Genomic DNA, 19,409 nt, shown 5'->3' on the forward strand with positions numbered 1-19,409 from the left:
ATAAGCAGCCCATCTCACTGGGTACACTCACCAGGGTCTTCAAAGCCTTCCAAGTCTGGATGACTACAGGTGGCATTTATTAAGCACTTAGTGTGTTCTGAATCCTTTCCAGCAACTTTTTGTCCACCCAACAACCCCCTCGGATAGGAATTATGATACACAGACAGGAAACTGAGGCACAGAGCCATGAAGGTAAATGTCCAAAGCCAACAGCCAACGAGGACAAGGATGGAATCCCACCCAAGTTCCATGGGATTCCACGGGGTCACACAGACATAGCCTGAGAGTGGTCAGAGGAGTTCTGGCTGCGGCTTTGCATTTCTGTAGGGATCCTGAAGTCTTTCCTGCAAAGCTGGCTCCCCAACTTGCTGTGGGATGGACACATGGCAACTGAGGGAACTGTCCCTCCCAGGACTCAATTTCTCCAGCTGTAAAATGGGTCTGCTAAGCAGGCCACTCATGGGCTATCAGAGAGACCTACTGAGAACCTATGAAGTTACTTAGAAAGTAAAAGGCAAGGTGCAGTACAGTTTGATGGATTCAAAATTTGGGCACCAGGTGATACTGTGCCTCAGTTTCTCCGTTTGTTAAGTGGAGGAGAATACCAGGACCTGCCTCCCATATATATGGTGTGGATACCATGCGGTGGACTTTGTAAAAAGCTCAGCACAGTGCCTGGGTATATAGTTAGTGGTCCACAGATCTCAAATGTGATCGCAAAAATCATTCACTTCCAAAAATATGCCTTGGGGCAAAACACTCTGGACAGAGTGTCACTTCATATCTCTTAACCTCAATTTCCTCTATAAGCTGGGAATATAATAATAGTACCTACCATATCGGTTTTCTCATCTGTAAAATAGGGGTGATAATACCTACCTCACAGGGTTGTTGTGAGCATTAGGCAGAGTACTTCATTACGTGTTAGCTTGCTTTTATTTTTAACAAATTCCTCATAGGGTTCTTCTCAAGATTAAATGAAACAATGCAGCTAATGCTCTTAGCATAGTGCCTTGCCCCAGATATGTGTTTCAATAAAGGATACTGGTTTTGCCACCTCTGGGTCCCGACAAAGGGACTACAAATACCAGCATGCTCTGCGCCTCAAGTCGGGGCCCCTCCGCCCGGCGTCGGCGCCCTGCATGCCGGGAGTTGCAGTCCTCGCTAGGCCGGTCCCGCCTCGCCCCAGCTTGGGGGAGGAGGTTGGAGAGCCGCCCTGCCGGCCTTTGAATTTTGCCGCGAAAAGCGCGCGTGGCGGCCCCCGGCCCCGCCCCCCGCAGGATGCGGCGCCGCGTCACCCTGGTAACCGCCTCTCGGCCGCCGCTGATTGGGCAGAACCTTAGGGGGCGGGCGGGGGGCGAGACGCCGCGGCCGCTGCCGGCGCTCGCGCCTGTCAGTCGGGCCGGAGCGGAGCAGCGGGCAGGACGGCCGGGCCGGCGGCTCCGCGGAAAGGCTGCGTGCTCCAGCCGAGGGAGGTGAAGAGCCGGGCCCGCCGCTTGCGGGACGCGGCGCGCGGCACCTGGGCCTGAGGCGAGGCGAGGTGAGGCGCCGGCGCGCGCCAGGCGGCGCGAGGCTGAGCCCCGGGAGCCCCTGCGCGCCGCCAGGGGCCATGGGCGCGTGAGAGCCCGGCGCGCGCCGCCCCTGCTGCAGCTCGAGAGCTCGCACGCCCGGTGTACCGTGCTCCGGGCCGTTCCCACGTCCGCCCTGCGCCACCCGGACCGGTTATTTCGCGGCGCAGAGGCCCCCGGGACTGCATCCGAGCCTCCGCCGCCCGCTGCCGCCGCCGCGGCTGCCGCTGCTCTCCAGCTTCCCCTCCCCCCACACCCAGGGCTCGGAGGAGGAGGGGCCGGTGCGTTCTCACCGCCTCTCTTTGCAACCTGCGGGGGCCGGTGTGCCCGGCGAGGAGCCGGGGCCGCTGCAGGTGCGTGCAACCCCGGAGGAGACGACCCCCTCCCATCCCCAGGCGGACCGGGGGGCTGCGAGCCGCGGGCGGGCGGTCGAGCGAGAGCAAGCAACAAAGACAGGCTGCAGCTGGGGCCGGCGAGAGGGGCCGCGGCCGCCGGGCTCCTGGCGCGGGCGGAGAGGGCGCCCCGGGGAGCGGCGCGGGCCGAGCTGCAGCCCTGAGCGGGACCCCGAGGGGAGGCGCAGCGCCGCCCGCCGGACGCGGTGAGCACAGGCCCTGGCGAGGATGCGCCGCCTGAGCGCCCGCACGGCCCAGGTCCCGGGCGGGCACGACCCACGCTGAGCGGACAGACCCGCCACCCCCGACTTCGGACGGCGCGGGTCGGAGCCTGGATCACCCTCACCGACAGCGTCCCTTTCCACCCGGAGAGAGGCATCGGCCCCCAAGGGGGGCTCCCTCAGGCAGCCTCTGCCACCTCTGCATGGCTGCGACCCGGCGAGCGGAGAGTCGTCGCCGTTGAGACCTGGTGCCCTTCAACGGCCTGGCTGATCTGGTGAGTTCCGCGGGGCGGGGTTCCGGGCTGGAGCTGGGGGCACTCCCTGGCGTCGGGGCGGCCGGATCGGAAATAAAGGGGCCCTGAGCTGTTGGGAATCCTGAAGCAGCGGTGCTCCTCGTCTCCCCCCCAGCCCTTTCCCTTTCACACACAACTTGTCTAGACCGGCCAAGCGGCCAGAGTGGAGGTTGGGGGCCCGTTGGGGAACTCCACGGAGCCCCGGGCGAGGCTGAGGCGTATGCCAGAGAGGAAAGGTCACCCCACCCCTAAAGCCAACAAAGGTAGCTACTCCGTCATCCGAAAATTCCCTGGGAACTCCCGCGTCTTGGAGGGCCAAGGAGGAGGGCACCCAGGATGGAACCCTTGGGGTGCTCCCAAGCAGCCTCTGAGATCCTCAGCGGACATCAGCTCCGAGGTGGATGTGGAGTCCCAGCCATGCAGGTGGCTGCGTTTGAGGATTGGGTCCTCCAAGGCTAGATCATAGCAGGGTCTCCCGTACAGCCCCCATTCCTCAAAAAAGCTCGCAGGGATGGTGGGTTCCCCAGTGGGGCCACAGCGTGACGTCACTTCCAGGCCTCTGACGTCACTGGGGTTGCCGTGGCGACGCGACTTACTTTGACCCAGGGCCGGAGGTGGTGGGGTCGTGGTAACCAGGGGCGAGACTGGAAGTCTTTGGGTAATGGAGGGGTGAAGGCAGATTCCGCGCCCCCCCCACCCTCAACTGCAGTCCTCTGACCTAAATCCCCAGCTCTTCCATGAGGTGGGGGAGGGAAGCAGGGCCAGCTGTCCCTGCTGATGCTCCTCCCCCCAAGGACAGGTGTTCAGCTTTGCCCAAATAGCCTGGCACTGCCTGGGGGCTCAGGACTGCCAAACAGAGCAACTTTATGCTTTCAAAAGGGATGTTATGGAGGACACCTCCTTGAACCCCACTATACACCCAACCAGCAGACTGAAGTTCCCAGGGTCCCTAGAGAGATGTACCCCCGCACCCCCACCCCCGCATGCCCTCCCCACCCCCGCGCCTTAAAAGAGGCCACTTCTGCTCAGGAAAGAGTGTGTGCTCCCCCAGCCAGGGAAGGTGCAGAGGAGCTGCTGCCTGCTACCCCTCAAGTCCAGGGGTTCCCCGGCTGCACAACCCCAGGATGAAGGGCCTTGGCCAACCCCGGACTCCCGTCTGCCCCACTCTTTCCCTTTTGCTGTTTAAGATGATTTTGACAGGCACAGTGTGGTGCTCATTAAGCGAACGGAGGGCAAGTCAGGCCCGTCAGTGCCAAGGTCTGAAAAAAGTGTGTCCCTGCCAGGGGCCAGCTTTGATGGGAGTCAGGCACCAGCGCTCTCTTCCCCACACCCCCAGTACTGGCCCTGTGCCTTGTGAAGGCCCAGAGAACCCCCCCAGCCAGTATCCTGCTGCTGCATTCTTTGATTCCTCTTCTGAGTTCCTTCCAGCAATTGGTACTATTGTCGGATGTGGGTGAAAGTGCTGTGATCACATTTGGAGGTAAAGGTTAGAGAACTGTAGCACTGCTTCGTTGTGGGGTGGGGTGAGAGCAGAGGGAAGTGTGTGGGGGGTCATGAGAAGCCAGGCCCCGGTCTCTATGCAGCCAGCATTTTCTCTCTTCTCCTACCAGGCTCTCTAGCTAGATTAACAGGTCAATAAATATCAGTGGAGCTGCTTTTGGGGGCTTGGCAGGGAGATGATATTTCCAGCTGAAATGGTGTCGTTAAACACACAGGCTTCCAAGGACAGAGCAACAGCAGATGGGGGGAGAAGTGGGAGAGGTGGGCAGAAGGGCTGTTTGCACTGCCTCTCGAAGCTTCCCAGTTTAGAAACAAACCCAGAGTGTGCGCCAGAGATCCACAAACACAGGCAGTTGGAGGTTCTCCGTGGAGTATTTACACTTCCACAGCCAAAGCGGAGGGAAAGGCTGTCAGAATTGGGCAATTCCTTCTGTTCCCTTCGCTGGGCTTGGCAATAGCACCAGGCGACGAGCAGGAGGGGATGCCAGCTTACCCGGCGTCTCCCTGTGTGCCAGGCATTGTATAGGAGGATCTCAGTGACCCGCTTGGAGTGGCTCATGTGCCGTCGTGGCCCATTTTACAGATGAGGAAACAGGCTCAGGTGCTCAGCCAGGCAGCTGCAGGGGTTTGGCTCCAGAGTCCCCAGATCTTCCCACCCCCTCCCCCGGGTGGAGGGGAGGCCTTATACCACTTGTTGGACAGGGTCCCTGCAAGAGTCGGCGGGGGGGGGGGGGGGGCTTTCGGCTATGGAGGGAGTCTGGCCTCACCAAGATGCCTTCCCACACTGAAACCTGGGTTTGAATCCTGCTTCCCCATTACTTACAGGATATTGTTGAGCAGAGTAGCAACTTCTGCGCTGGCCTTGTGGATGGCCTGCTCCCCTCACCCCTACTACCCCTTTCTGCAGCACTGGGGGAAGGAAGGTGGGGCATGAAACCTGCCCAAGGGAAAGGTTGAGAGAGCTGGCCCCGGGCTCCTTGTCATCTGCCCCTCTGGCTCCCCACAGGGAGGGGTGAGGCTGCACTCACTTACCCCAGGGACCCTCCAGGTCGGCACTCAGCTAGTGAAAAGTCAAGGATGTAGATGGGTCAATGGCAACATTGGTAGACGTGGCTCCTTACCAGCCTGAATGTTGTCAAGGGCCCTCTAGGAGGGGTGCACTGTGACTCTTGGGACCGATAGGGATCCACCAGGCAGAGGAGTGCAGAGAGTGTTCTGGGCATTGGGTGTGGCTTGTGAGTGCTGGGGTGTACTGGATGAGGGGAAGTGGTGGCCCTGGTGTGGGTGTGTCCTGGAGACTTAGGTGGTTGGGTGAGGTTGAAGCCCGAGAGAGGATCCAGTTAGGGCTCCCTTAAAAGGGATGGTAACCCTGGCCAGTCTCCTCTCTCAAGGTTAGCTCCCACCCACCCCAGTAATCCTTATCACTTGTCTAATTCCACCTAAGCTCGTAAGCTTGCCCATCCCCTATCCCTTTTGAGCCTCACAGTTGCTCTGGCCAGGGCCTGGGCTGGGTTGCTTAACCCCCATTGGTGGGCAGTGGCTCATGGTTAAGAGCCAGGCTATGGAATGGGTCCACCCGTGTTGGCTGTGTGACCTTGGGTGACTAGCTTTGCCTCTCTGAGCCTCATCCTCAAAACAGGGCCTTGAATGGCTCTCCCTGTCCCTCCTGGAGCCAAAGATCAAAGGCTTCAGGGTAGGCAGGGACCCTTCTAGCCGCCCTCGACTGGGTCTCCCACTCACCTACGCAGGGCACCCCACGTGGTGAGCACACGTGGCTCCCTCCCATCTGACTTCCTACGAGGCTGGGGCCTGGCCAGACTCCCCTGCTCCAAACCTCTCCCGGCCCCCTCCACCTTCCAGTTCCTCGCACACCGGAGGAAGCGAGCGGAGCTGGTCATATTCATGAACCGTAATTCAATCAGGCGGCGATTCCTCTGGGCTCGGGGCGGGGGTGAGAACGAGGAGGCGCGCACAAAAGGGCCGCTTTATTACCTCCCGCGGGCCGGGAATTGCTGCTCTCCCCCAGCAGCGGCCGGAGCCGCCTTTATTGTGTTAACCCATTTGCGTGTCAAGAGCTATTGTGCGCTTTCTCCGCCTGTGCGGGGCGGACTGCGGGCGGAGGGCTGCGCGCCGGCCGGTCACCTCCGCGGGCGCCGCCCACCGCCCTGATTGGTTGCTAAGTGATTTGCATCCAAGGTAATCACTTTTATCTCAGAAGGATGTCGACTATAATTATAAGCTACTGACATCTTTTGAAATCTGCCTAATGACTATTTTAGTCTGCACGGGCTGGGGGTGGGGAAGGGGATTCTGGAGGCTGGGGTGGGCGGGGAGGAGGCTGGAAGGGGGATGGATTCCTTACACCTGGACCATTGATTCGTTAGTTGAGAAATATCGGAGTGCCTACTGCATGCCTTGAACAAAAGAGAGGTTCCGAGATCGGGCTTGCTTTGGTTCGTGTGGGCGGAGTTAGTACCATTTCAGAGATGGGGAAATAGAGGCCTGGAGGAATGAGCCACCAGCTCGGAATCACATATGCAGTAAGTGGTTGGAACCGAAATCTCTCTGACCCCCAAATTCATGTGCTGGCCCCCGGATGAGGTGCAGACAGAAATAATAGTGAGCATTCCTGGGTAGAGGTCACCTGTCTGGTACCTCCCAGAGAGTATGTCATCGCCCTAAGAAATGCAGGTGCTGTTACTACCCCCATTTTACTGGGGAGGAAATGGGCACAGGGAGGTTACTTCCCTGCCCAAGGTCACAGAGCCAGGAAGGAGCACAAGTATGAAGTCTATTGGTGGCCAGAAGTGGGGGTGCAGGACGCAGCATGGCCAGTGAGAAGAGGATGAAAGAGTGAGCCGTGGCTCCAGCTACCCCCTCCTCCATCCCCTGGGTCCACTCGGGTGCTGGGCATCAGCCTGGACAGGGGCACCCTGCTGGCCACCGTCTATGTGGCCGAGCTCTAAGCAATCAGATGACCCACAGCCTCCATGGGGAGGAAGAGGAGTCTGCAACTAACTCGAATTCTGGTCAGAGCCGGAGCAGGGCTGGAGGAGAGACATGGAGGAGGGAAAAACTGTAGCTGGTCATGAAGGGCTTCCTGACAGAGGGGGCTTTTGCTCTCGGGCCTGAGGATCTGCCCAGCGTGTAAGAGTAAATGATGATGTTGCTGGCAGAGGGACTTGGAGATTTGAGGACATGACCAGGAAAGGCAGGGGGAGCTTATAAGAGGGAAGAGGAAAGGGAGAAAAACTAGGAGAGTGTGCAGGGCCTCGAGTGCTGAGCTGAGTACTTGATGTATCTAGAGGAAGAACCACCTAAAGCCAGCAAAGGCATCTGCAGGGGTGGGGGGGAGGGGGGAGATGATCTGGGTGCCGTAGAGGTCAGTCTGGCCAGCTTTGCAGGGCCTTGGGAGTTGCAGATTGGGATGGAACCCTGGGCTCCTGCACTCTCACTGCCTGTGTGTCCTCAGACAAGTCACTTTGCCTCTCTGGGCCTCACTTTTCTCATCTGTTCAAGGAAGTAATAGCAGTTTTCCCCCAGGCTTGTGGGTGGGATGAGCTTGAGTGAGCAGAGCGCCCCGGTGAGTCTGAGCCCTTCAGAAGTGGGGGGGGGGCTCAGGCACAGGCCCCAGCCAGTCACCCCGGCCCCACAGCAAACCAGCATCCCAGCCACAGCAGCTGTTTGGGGCCCTGGGAAGCCCCTGCCATTGTGCAGAGGGCACAGGGGACAAAGGCCTGGGAGGTCAGGGGGTAAGGCCGAGGCTGGCTGTGAACAGGCTCCCGGGGACGTCGGGGACTTAATGATGCAGAACTTAATGACCCGGACTGTGGGGGAGGGGGGCCTCCCTTGGAGGAGGAGGAGAGGGCGGTCCAGCCGCCAGCTGTCTGCTCCAGGATTTGCTGCCAAGGCAGGGGCGGCCCCCCACAGGGTCCAGGCCTGAGCTTGGCACCAGGAGAGGTTGAGGTGACAGGCCCTCCAGCCTACAGTCCCGGGGCCCTATTTGGGAGCTTGGCCCTGTCCCTCAGCATCTGCGCGACCTCCATCTCCTCATCTGTCAGATGGGCCAGGGGTCCACTTTGGAGGGCAGCTGTGAGGCTTGGCAGGAGCCCGTCGCAAGTGGGCAGTAAACAGGACCTGCTATTTTTACTCTTTATTCATCCGTTCATTCAGAGAGCTCACTGCTCTGTGCCAGGCTCCCTGCCAGGTGCTGGGGAAGCAAAGATGAACAAGCCCAGTTGCCTTACAAGGTAGTGAGGCCTCAGGCACACCATCACAGTGCAGTGGGTCCGTCACCACAGTACAAGAATTCATAGTGTGCGGGCACTGTGCCAGGAGCAGGGGGACTGCGGTGGACAAACCACATATGGCCCCTGCCCTCTGGCGCTCCAGTCTCTCAAAGCAGGCTAGGAAATCAGAGGCAGAAGCCATTACTACCAGCTGGGAGAGCCAGGGAGGGCTCCGTGGAGGAAGAGGAGGCATTTTCAGTTGCCGGCCTTGGAGATTTCTATCCAAACACCTTTGCCCATTACGGGAATCACAGGACACTGCCGGCCTCCACTGTGCTCCAGACTAAGCTTCCTGCTTTGACGTTTTGTTCTCTCATTTAATCCTCCTATGATTGTGGGAAGGGTGTTTTTATCCCTGTCACGTAAATGAAGAAACTGAGGCTCAGCAAGGTAAAATGACAGCCCAGGGCCCCCTGGCAGGTCAGCAGAATCCCCTTGGTTATCCGTGCAAGCTTCTGCCTGTCTTCTTCCCAGGAGGGCGCTGGGCTGGGTGGGGCTGGGAGGCTCCTAGGGCAGGAGCCCAGGGGACCCAGTTCTGGGCCAGCTGTTTTCTTTATGAGATGCACGACCTTGAGCAAGTTACCTCCCACCCCAGCCCAGCTTCAGGTGCGTCCTCTGTAAAATGTCAAGGATGGCAAATCTGTGGCAGGCCTGGCTTGCCTTCCACCGCTGTGCCCTTGGCAGACATCGCCAATCAATTGCTGCCCTCTTCCCCTGCTGAGTTCTTCGCCTGACCTTGGGTTCTTTCCAGGGCTCTGGGCAGGCAGCTCCAATCAATCAGTGGGGCCTGTGTGCTGAACCCCCTTGCCTGCCTGGCTTCGATGAGCTCAGAGGTCGCTCCGGCCCATCTCCATACGGTACCAGAATGAGGGATACTAGGGGAGCTTCTCTGTGGATGTAGGTGGTTCTGCAGTCGCAGGAGCTGTTGAAATGTAGGAGTCCGTTACCTTCCTCCAGCTCCCTGAGAGACCTGTGTCTGCGTGGCCCAGTGCATGCTCATTTCAAGTGCACTGGGTGGATTCCAAAAGCTTTCCACCTGCATAAATAATAACAGCCTTTGGTGAGCTCTTCCTGAGAGCTCGGTCCTTCGTGGATACCCTCTCATTCATCATTCTGCAGAGCACCCGCAGTGTGTCTCTCAGCACCTCTAGGAAGAAATCTTAACCCATTTTAGAGATGAGAAAATTGAGGCTCAGAGCCATTAAGCAGAATAGGGTAGTGCACTTTGCTGAGTGGCTGAGCTGATATTCACACACAGGTCTTGAGGTCCACAGCCTGAAGCAGGGCCGAGCGTGGCAGGCAGCTAGGGCAGGCTTCCTGGAGGAGGTGTCGTTAAAGGCCTGGTGGGCGTCTGACAGGCAGAGCTGGACCTTCCAAGAAAGGGACGGGGCCCCCTCTGGGTGAAAGGAACAACAGGAGAAGCAGCTCAGAGACAGGCAGGTAGGCAGGAGTGACCTAGTGTGGGTCGAGGGACCCGTGTGTGGCTGGATGTGGCTGGAATATGGAGACCTGGGGGACTGTGGAAGGAGCCAGGCCTGGTCTTGGCATTTGGACTCCATGGTCAGGAACTGTGGCAGCTCTTTGAGCAGAGGAAAGCTCCTGGCCCATCTCACTGTATTTATTCAGCATTTCCTTGAACCCAGGGCAAGGTTAGCTGGTGCTTGGGGCTATCTCCAGTCTACCGGAAGCTTTAACCTAGAGCAGTGCTGAATGAATAAGCGAACGAATGGAACGAATGCTCCTGACTTCCCAGCGGGCCCAGCTGCGCGAAGGAGAGAGGCCTGGGGTGGTGGCCGGGGGAGGGAGGGAGCCAGGCAGATACCGAGGCCGGGGCTTCCCTCCAGGCACTCCACACCTTGCCGCCTGTCCCCACAGCCCCTCCTCGACCTTCCCGCCGGGCGTCCAAGCCTGGCAGGCAGCCTGTACCCGGTGCTTGGGGGGATAAAAGATGAAGGTTCTTGACCATTTTTTAACTCAATAAAGGGAGAGACGAGCTGCAGGCTGCAGGCCGGAGATATAATTAGTTCGCAGCAGTGGTGCTTTCTTGATTTAGCTTCTGAGAGAACAAGACAAGGATGTTATACCCAATTAGCAGTAACATCCAGTCGGAACCTCAATAGGTGAGATAACAAGCTATTTTTATGACTTTTCTTTCCTCGCTTGGAAGGGGCGGGGGGGGAGAAGGGGGTACCAGGGCTTTATTTCTTTTCATCAGGGAACAATTATTAGCGATCTCAGGATTTCCCAAAGCCAAATGATGCATTTGTGAACCCAAACAAGCCAGCATCCCTGGGTGGCAGCTGGGGGGGGGGGGCAGGCTGGCATTTTGAGGCCAAGAGTAGTAGAAGGGGTACAGGCCCCTTGCCCCCCATTTAGAAGCCCTCTGAAAAGGCTCCCAAAGGCAGAGCCTGTTGGTTTGGCACGGACAGCCCGGGCCCCTGAGATATTCGCAGTGCCTGCCTTGATTTCCCTTCCTGCTTCACGGACACATCAGGAGCCTGGACCAGTTCCCCTGGGGATGAGGAAGGAGCCAGTTCTGCTGGCTCTTGGCAGTTCTTCCTGGCACCCTCCTAGACCTTTCTGCCAACTGGGCCAGTGGTTCTGGCTCCTCAGCCTCGAACCTGCCATTGCACTCTGCTTGCTGGACCCCCATGATGGCTCACACTGCCCGGCCCCCTCCTGCCTGTCCTCGTCCCAGACCCAGGCTCTGGCAGGGCTGAGTGGTGATTAGCTCCTCTCTCTCCCCCCTCATTACCCCCACAGCCAGGGCACCCGGCACTGGCCAAGTCTCTGCTGGGCTGGGAAATCCTGCCAAGCCCCACCCCAGCTGCCTGGCCACACTCCGAGTCCTGGCGAGGGCTGGGGGATGCCCAGAGAGGGGGCTGGCGCGGCCGTCATGACACCCCATCAGCTTGGGCCCCAAGCCCAGAGCAGGTTCCTGGGCCTCCGCCCATCCTGCAGAATCCAGCCCCACCCTGCCCCGAGCCCCATCTCTCTGTCGGTGTGGAGCCCCACACTCGAGGTTCAAACAACTGACAAATCCAGCCATGCAAAGTGGGAGTTTAATTGCAAACAGTTTTTATGGATCATGGGCCCATCTGTGCCACCATATGCAAAAGGGAAAAAAAAAATCCCCATTTAAAAAAAAAAAAATTCTCTCTGCCCCACACCCCAAACTGACTCCAAAAGGAATAGTTGCCAAGGTTTTGCTGGCTGGAGCCAAGCACAGAGCAGGGACCCATCCGGGGGGGCTTCCTGCTGAGTGGGCCTGGCAAAGTAAGGGGGCCGGGTGGGACAGGGGTGACTGTTGATCACCACTCAGTCTGCCTCCGCAAACTGCCAGCATTTCGAAGCCCCCCCGCCCCCCGGGGGTCTTGCACAGCTCCGGGCCTTTGCACATGCTGTGTAGCTGTCCAAAGACCCACTGTCGTTTTGCCGCCACCTCGCTGATGCTGTTTGGCTGGCCTCTACAGCAGGACTTGTGCGGCTCTGCCCAGCGTTGATGGAAATGTGGGAAAGAATGGTGTCATGGGGCCCATGGATGAGGGACTTCCTCTTCCATTTCCAGCCCAGCAGGATGGGGCTGTCCAGGCCCTATAGATTCCCTTCCCATGGGTGGTCCGGCCTCCTGCCATGGTGGCCAGCCCGGCTGGGCAGGTGAGCCCCACTCTTGGGGTCAGCCCTCCTCAGGCCCTCAGAAGGGGCTTCCACCCAGGGCAGGAGTGGGCTGGTCATCAGGCGGGTCTGAGGACTCACCTCTGAGGCAGTTTGCCAGGGTTTGATTGCTGGGCCACCTCATCTCAACTGGGAGACTTCATGTCTCCCTCCCTGTGCCTCAGTTGCTCCCTCTGTAAAATGGGGAGAAGTCAATAGGATAATGTATCCAAAGTGCATCTATATCTGTCATAACTTTTCCTCAAGGGAGGGGCTTTGCTTTGTTCAGTGATGTCCTCCCAGGTTCCCTTTCTTTTTTTTTTTTTTTAAGATTTTATGTATTTGTCAGAGAGAGAGAGAGGAGCACAGACTGGGGCGGGGAGGGGGAAGCAGGCGGCAGGCAGAGGGAGAAGCAGGCTCCCCGCTGAGCAAGGAGCCCGATGCAGGACTCGATCCCAGGACCCTGGGATCATGGCCTGAGCCCAAAGCAGACAGACGCTCAACCAACTGAGCCACCCAGGCGACCTTCCTTTTTTCTTTTTTTTAAGATTTTATTCATTTGTTTAGAGACCGAGAGGAAGAGAGAGTGTGCGTGCGTGAGTTGGGGGAGGGGCAGAGGGAAAGGGAAAGAGAGAATCTCAAACAGACTCTGCACTGAGCACGGAGCCTAATGCGGGGCTGGATCTCTCGACCCTGAGATCATGACCTGGGCTGAAATCAAGAGTCGGATGCTCAACCAACAGCCACCCAGGCGCCCCTCCTCCCAGCTTCCTAATCAGGACACTTGATGTTTACTGAGTGGACATGTGAGTGAGTGAGGTATTTGGAGGACTGTGCACGAGGAAATGGGACACAGGCTCTTGGCTGGCCAGAGATTCAGGGTTTTTACACCCTTTCTGTTGGAGTCCAGGAACCAGTCTGCAGCCTGCGGGGGTTGCGAACTCCATTCCGCAGGTGAGGAAAACGGACTCAGACCACAGGGCTCTCCCAAGGTCATGCAGCTGGGACTGGAACGCTGATGTGTGACTGGCCGACCAAGTCCCTGCTGCTCACGTTGTAGGCGAAGGAGGATGGGCCCGGAGCGGGGGTGGGATTTGGCCAAGGTCACGCGGCAAAGAAATAAGTGCTAGCATCTGTGGGGTCCTTCCTACCCTACGTCGTAAGATGAGGCAACTGAGGCCCTCCACCTTCAGAGCCAGGTCAGCCAAATCCCACGGCTCTTCCTTCCTTCCTCTGCCCTCCCTCTGCCCCAGGTCTGCACCCAGGATCACCGTGCCTGTGGGTTTCCCCATCAGCTTCTGAGCTGGGGGCTCAGTGTGTGCCCGCAGCCGGGCCCCTTGCGGGGGGCCTGGTTCCCCAGGCCTGGTACTTGGCGCAGTCCTCCTGCAACAGGTAGCAGGGGAAAGTGGGTTCCCTGGGCCCCAGGCAAGCGCAGCCTGGACAGACCCCTGGCAGGAGCCCAGGCCAGGCACCAGGCAGCCCATTCCCCGCCCAGCAGTGATCACCAGCTCCCGTTGTAATCATTAAAACTATTAGAAGGAAATGTTCGCTTGAAGCAAATGTCAGGCGCCGAGTTGTGCTTTGTAAACGCTCACAATTAATGCCAATCAGGCCCGGAAAAAAGCCGGCCCGGAATCCTGTCTGTTTCGTCTCATTTGTCAGCTGGTGCCGCTCCATGTTGCACATTTTCATACAATTGCTATAAACATAAAAGGGAAACTCCACAGTGTTCCTGGGCGCCCGGATGGTGTGCGCCGACTTAATTACTTGGTATTCCGCTGCTCACTTGGCTGCCCAGAGCGGGTGGGAGAGAGAGAGAAGGGGGACTGTGTGGGGCAGGGTGAGGGCTCCTGGAGGTCACCCAGGGGGACGGGTCAGGCTCCAGGCTCGGGTCTCCCGTCCCACCCTCTGCCAGCCGCACGGCCCACAGGCCCACCGAGCCGAGGACGCCTGTCAGACAAGAAAAAACTGCCAAAATATGTTTGCAGCATCCTCAAGCAGAAAAGGGGGAGTCAAGAGTCCACCAGACTCGGCCTCGAACCCTGAGTCCTGCTCCTGGAATGATCCGTCGGGTTTATCGCCCTCCTCCTGCACACGAGGCACGTGTGGCTTGCCAGCTGGGCCTCAGTTTCCCCATCTGTGAGTTAGGACTAATAGCTCGGTGGTGAGGAGTTCAGGCTTACTGGGGCTGCGCCCTGGGCTGACAGCACTGAGCGGCTTGTTCCCATTGGATTGTTGCTCGGGCCCTCTGAGGGTCGGTGGCCCTTGCCCCCAGGGGGTAGGAGGAGTCTCACTGCCGAAAGTGGTGCTGGGATTTGCACCTGGCTTGCTGGGCTCTGGAGCCTGTCGCCATCATGCCTCCCAGCTGCACCCTCTCGGTGTGGCAGTGGGGTTGAAAGAAGATGATGGATCTGAAAGTCCTAGCACACAGTGGGTGTTTTCATAAATAGTAACTGTTGTCATTCACCCCCTGCAGAGGGGCTCAGGCAGGAGGGGGCGCACCCTGGCCTGAGAGGGTCAGCACCAGCATACGTGGATTTTGCTGGTTGGAGGGGTCTACCGGGGGTGCTGTGCCCCCTCCCTCCCCAGGGGGTTGGGCCCACCAGGCTTCCAGGGTAGGGCTCTCCCAGTTGCCTCTAATCTGGCCCTGAGGTGCTGACTGTTAGGCCTTGCATCCCCTAACTGAGCCCTCAGGAGCCCCAAAAATTGGGCATTGTCCCCATTGTACAGATGAGAAAACAGGTCCAAACCGACCTGTGGTTACACAGCTACGGGCAGCTGGACCACATTCAGGTTCATCAGCTCTGAAATCTTTTTCCCACCTTCCAGCCGCCCCCACTCCCACCATCGTGGCCTGGACGTGAGGCCTTGCCACACACTATGAACCTGCCCCAGGACCCTTTTGAGCTCTCTAGCTCTCTGCAGACGGGGTCTTCTAAGGCCAGGCTGGCTTGGCGGGGACACACCGGCCTTTGTGTAGGCTCGGGTAGGCTCGGGCCAGGCAGGGCCGCCCCAGAGTGAGGAGAGGGCGGTGTGGCCCAGCCGGCCGGGAATAAATGCTCGGAGCAGGGAATAGAGGCCCCTTTGTGTGGGGCTCAGTGGGGGAGGGGATGCTGCCGCTGCCACCCTGTATGACCAGGGAGGCCCGAGCCCTCCACAGAGGGCTGCCGCCACCCCCAGGGGACTGGCCGGGGAGCCTGTCATCTCCCTTGCCGCCACCTTCCACCATTATTTGCCTGCTCTTGTCGTCTGGGACCTCTGGCTGCTGGAGGAGCCAAGGGCGCTCGTTACCCTGGTTGGCTGTAGGCCTACTGTGGGCCAGCACCGGGCCAGACAGTCCAGCAGCCCTGCAGGGAAAGGGCAGTAGTCCCGTTACAGATGAACACAGAGGCTCAGACAGGACAGGGGACTCGCCGTACTCCCAGCTGCTCGCGGGGCCCGTATTTGGCGCACTCCAACACCTTTTCTTTCCGTGGAGTTGCCCTTTGTGCCCTGCTGGTCCCGGGACCCAGGGCTGCGGCTTGAGGTGCCCGTCTCCGTTGCCTAGATGGCTTCAGGAAGGCTGCCGGCTGCCTTTGTTCCCTGGGCAGGCACCAGGCATCCATTCTGTCCCTCCGTCCTGGCCAGGCTCCGCGCTAGCAGCTGTCACTTTAGTGGGGATGGAGAACAGGACCTTGTTGATGGCCGCCCTTCCTGCTAAACTTTCTCTGAGTCTCCGTCTCCTAAGCTTAAAAGTGGGAATGGAATAGAATCCACCACTGGGAGCACTGGGAGATGCGCCAGGACACGGGTGAAGAGCTGAGCTCAGAGCCGGTACATGCTCAGGCTGCACGAACGTGGCCTGGGCCCTCTGGCATCCCTACCCCCTCCTGGGAGAGGTAGGAGGACAGGCTGAGGCAGTGTGCAGGTGACACGCATGTGGGGTAAGTCTTAGGAGCATAAACACACGGCAGGGAATTTCTCATGGGGTCCCTGCTGCAGCCCCACTTTACAGAAAGGCAGACCGAGGCTCGGATAACTGAAGCGACTTGTCAAGGGTCCTGGGAACACGGGGACCGTTTCCCACAACGCCCGGCCCTTCGTCTCTTCCTGACCTCCACCCAGCCCATTGGGCAGCTGTCCACTGTAGACACTGACCAAGTCCCCTCTGTGCTGTGAGAGGCCCAGAACACCGACAGGCAGCCCCAAAGGCCACTTGGCTTCCTACGGCATATCATAGCAACCTGGGACCCCAGCTCGCACCCACCAGGCCATTCCCTCCTCAGTGCCTTTGTCAGCCCAAGGCTTCCACAGCGACTGCCTTCATAGTCCCCCTTCCAACACACACACACCCCAACACACACATGCCTCCCTTCTCTGCAGAGTAAGTCCAGCTCGACTCTCCCCTAGTTGTCTTCCATCCCAGTGGGGCTTGGAGTCCCCCCTCCCTGGGTCCCGCACCCTGTCTCCTGCCACTGGAGCCCCAAGCCTTTTCCGCTCTCCCAGCTCTTCTGTGGCAGCGTGGTGCGTAGTAGGCTGTCAGTCCGAGATAGAGACGCAGCCCTGGCCTCAGACCCCTGGTCCCTGCCCAACGGAAGAAAGGTATACAAAACAGATCAGAGACAAGGCTGCCTGTCCCGGGATGGGGTCCAGTGCAGGACACCTGGGGAGCAGGAATCTCCCACCCCCAGCAGACCCTCCTCTCCAGAAAGGAGCCAACCCTTCCACACCCCGACTCTGCTCCTGAAATCTCCACGCCATCTTATTTCAATCCTGCCAAGGCCAAGGCAAGGCAGGGGTTTCGCGGATGGGAGAAGAGCCTCGGGAAGGCAGATACTGGCTGAAGCCACACAGCTTCCGAGGGCAGAGCCTTGGTCCGAGCCTCAGACCATGCGACCCCAAAGCCCATGTGCTTCTCCAGGGTGGAAAACTCAGGTGCCCAGGGGGGCCGACCAGGTGACGTGATGAACAAAGCAGCTGCCGCCCGGCCTCGAGGGAGTGCGGGCTCAGAGGCTCCAGAGCTAGCTGCCAGTTTTAGTTTGTTTTCGAGACCAACCAGACAGTGAGAATTTGGGGTGAAATTTTCGTTTTTCTTTCCTTGTTCATATTGGCAACCATGTCACAGTTTTTTTTTTTTTTTTTAACTGCAGCAAACAGGGCAAAGGAAAGATGTTTGTGGGTGGGATTTTGCACCCTTCGGGGATATGGTGTTTTCTGGGCGGAGAGCATGAGGTGGGTCCCAGGATGTCGCGCCTTCTCCATCCCCAGCTGGCAAGGGTCCCCAGAACCCGGCGGCAACTCCATGCACCCCTCGAGACACCCCCAGACGCCGCCTTCACTGCCAGAGGCAGGAGGCAGGGCCCAGAGCCCCGCGAGGGCACCACCCAAATAGCTATAATCAGCAGCCTCGCCAAGACTTCAAACTCACCCAATTATCCTGCGAGGGAAAAAAAACACAAAATGAAAACAAATTAACATGTTTGCATAGAAGCTGCTGCAGCAACAGACACAGCCGTGCGTGCGCACATGCCGGTGCGTGTCCCAGCAAGGCCCTGAGCCGCCGCCGCCGCCGCCCCCTCCCCAGGCCCGGCACCCCCTGGCAAGGCTGGGCTGGGCCGTGCCAGCCTGTGCCCACTGCCCTGAGCCAAAATGTGCCCCAGGCCCAGCGACCAGATTGTCCCCAATCCTGGCGAGGCACTGTCTCAGTCCGCCAGCCTTCGGGTTTTTTTCTTTTTCTTTTTTTTGTTTTTTCCAATTTAATAAACACGTGAAATTCACTGTGTGCTAAAATTCAACCTCATTGTCCTGTGCCCCTTCCTTCAGATGGGGAAATAAGCACAGAGAGGTTAGTTGACCTACCCAAGGCTGCACAGCCGGTGAGTGGAAGAGCTGGGGTTTAAGTCCAGAGAGACCAGCTCCAGAGTCCTCGCCATAACCACCACACCTCCTCTGTGGCTCCCTCTGGTCTGCAGATGATGTGCCAAGACCTCAGCCTGGCCTTCGACACCACTGCCCCCATCCCCTGTTCTCTTAGACGGAGGGACTGTGGGCGTGGTGGGCGTGATCGCCGAGCCAAATGGATATGGGTTCAAATCTCTGTTCACCAGTCCCTTACTGGATGGCTTTGGGCAAATGGTTTCACCTCTCTCTGTGCCTCAGTTTTCCCTCCTGGAAGATTGGGATAATAATAGTCTCTACCTCAGGGAGGTTAGGAGGATTCAGTGGGTGAACAACTGCAAAGTACTGCCTCCGGCATCTGCCCGTGGGGTGGGGTTCCCCCATCAGAATACCCTCACACACACCCCCCCACACGTTACCGTTCAGTGAGCCCTACAAGGCCTGGCTCATCAGACTCAGTAAGCCCATCCATCGTGTGCCTCTGTGCTCCGTGCGGTTCCCAAGCACACAGTCAAGGGGCTAAGATGCTCCCCCTTCCTCCTGGGAGTGACGCTTCTTCCCTGGACTCCCTTGAAGCTCCATCTGACCAGGGTTGGGGCTGCTGGGCTTGTGCCTAATCATCCCTGCTGTTCTGATTCTCTGGGTCCCCACAGCCCGGCACCACAGGTGATGCTCAGGCAAGGTTTTGTGAAGGGAGCCATGCCCTGTGTGGGGCTTGTCCCCAGGAGTTGAGGATAAACTATGCTGGAAGGAGTTGGGGTTTAGGTCTTGGAGCTCAAGGGTCCCCAGGCCAGGGCCGCATGCACCTCCCCAGTCCCCTCGCCCTGCTCTGCATGGCCATGGACAAATCCCTTCACCTCTTGAAGCCACCGGCTATCATCTCTGGCCCTTGACGGTGAAAGTTGCAGGTGGACGTTGCCAGCGTGGTGGGCCCCCAGTGAGTGCGGGATTTCAAGGAGCTAGAAGGGCACCACCGAGGAAGTGACTGCACTCCACGTACACGTCATCCAGCTTAGTCCTCACCATGGCCAGGTGACAGAGGTGCTATTTCTAGCCCCATTTTTCACATGGAGAAACTGAGGCCCCCAAGGGACCTGGTGACTTCCTCAAGAGAATCCTGCTAGAAGTGGCAGAGCTGGGGTTCTGGGTTTGTGCCTTAGCCTTCCTGGATACTGCTGGTCAGGGGCTAAAGCAGGCAGCACCTTGCAGCTCTGGAGGGTGAGGCCCAGTAGGATGCCATCCAGGTGGTGGTGGTAGAAGGCTAACTTCATGGTACTCAGGGCGGCCCCTTTGGAATCAGCCTCTCGGCCTGCCGTCATGCCCACTACTCAGGGCCAGGGTGGCGTCCAGGGGAGGTGACCCAGTACCCATCGCTGGAGTGGCCCGTGGGACACTGGGCGCCCACTTGGAATCCCAGCCTTCCCTTGGCATGGCTCTGCAACAGGCTTCAGAGTGCAGTGGACCTGGCTTCACATCCAGACCCCACCAGGTGGCCTTGGACAAACCCTGGGCCTCTCTGAGCCTTTGCTTGCCCCTGGAGAATGGGAGGCGTGGCTATGCCCGCACTTGTCAGGATGGGCCCGAGGCTGGGTGAAGCAGCCCCCTGCCCAGACCT

The 19,409-nt window shown here is 58.8% G+C and overlaps 1 protein-coding gene across 2 annotated transcripts in view; it reads left to right on the forward strand.

The window, feature by feature from the left end:
• The first annotated feature begins 1,379 nt into the window (after nt 1-1,379).
• The window catches only part of FAM222A (family with sequence similarity 222 member A), a 54,899-nt gene continuing 36,869 nt past the window's right edge, over nt 1,380-19,409 (forward strand). The window contains exon 1 of one of the 2 annotated variants that reach the window (XM_078060868.1): nt 1,380-2,456. The gene's annotated coding sequence lies outside the window, so the exon portion shown is untranslated. The remainder of the gene's footprint in view (nt 2,457-19,409) is intronic. The other variant, XM_036085929.2, reaches the window with a different exon arrangement.

This window comes from Halichoerus grypus, chromosome 13, assembly GCF_964656455.1.
Source record: "Halichoerus grypus chromosome 13, mHalGry1.hap1.1, whole genome shotgun sequence".
Lineage (NCBI taxonomy): Eukaryota > Metazoa > Chordata > Mammalia > Carnivora > Phocidae > Halichoerus > Halichoerus grypus.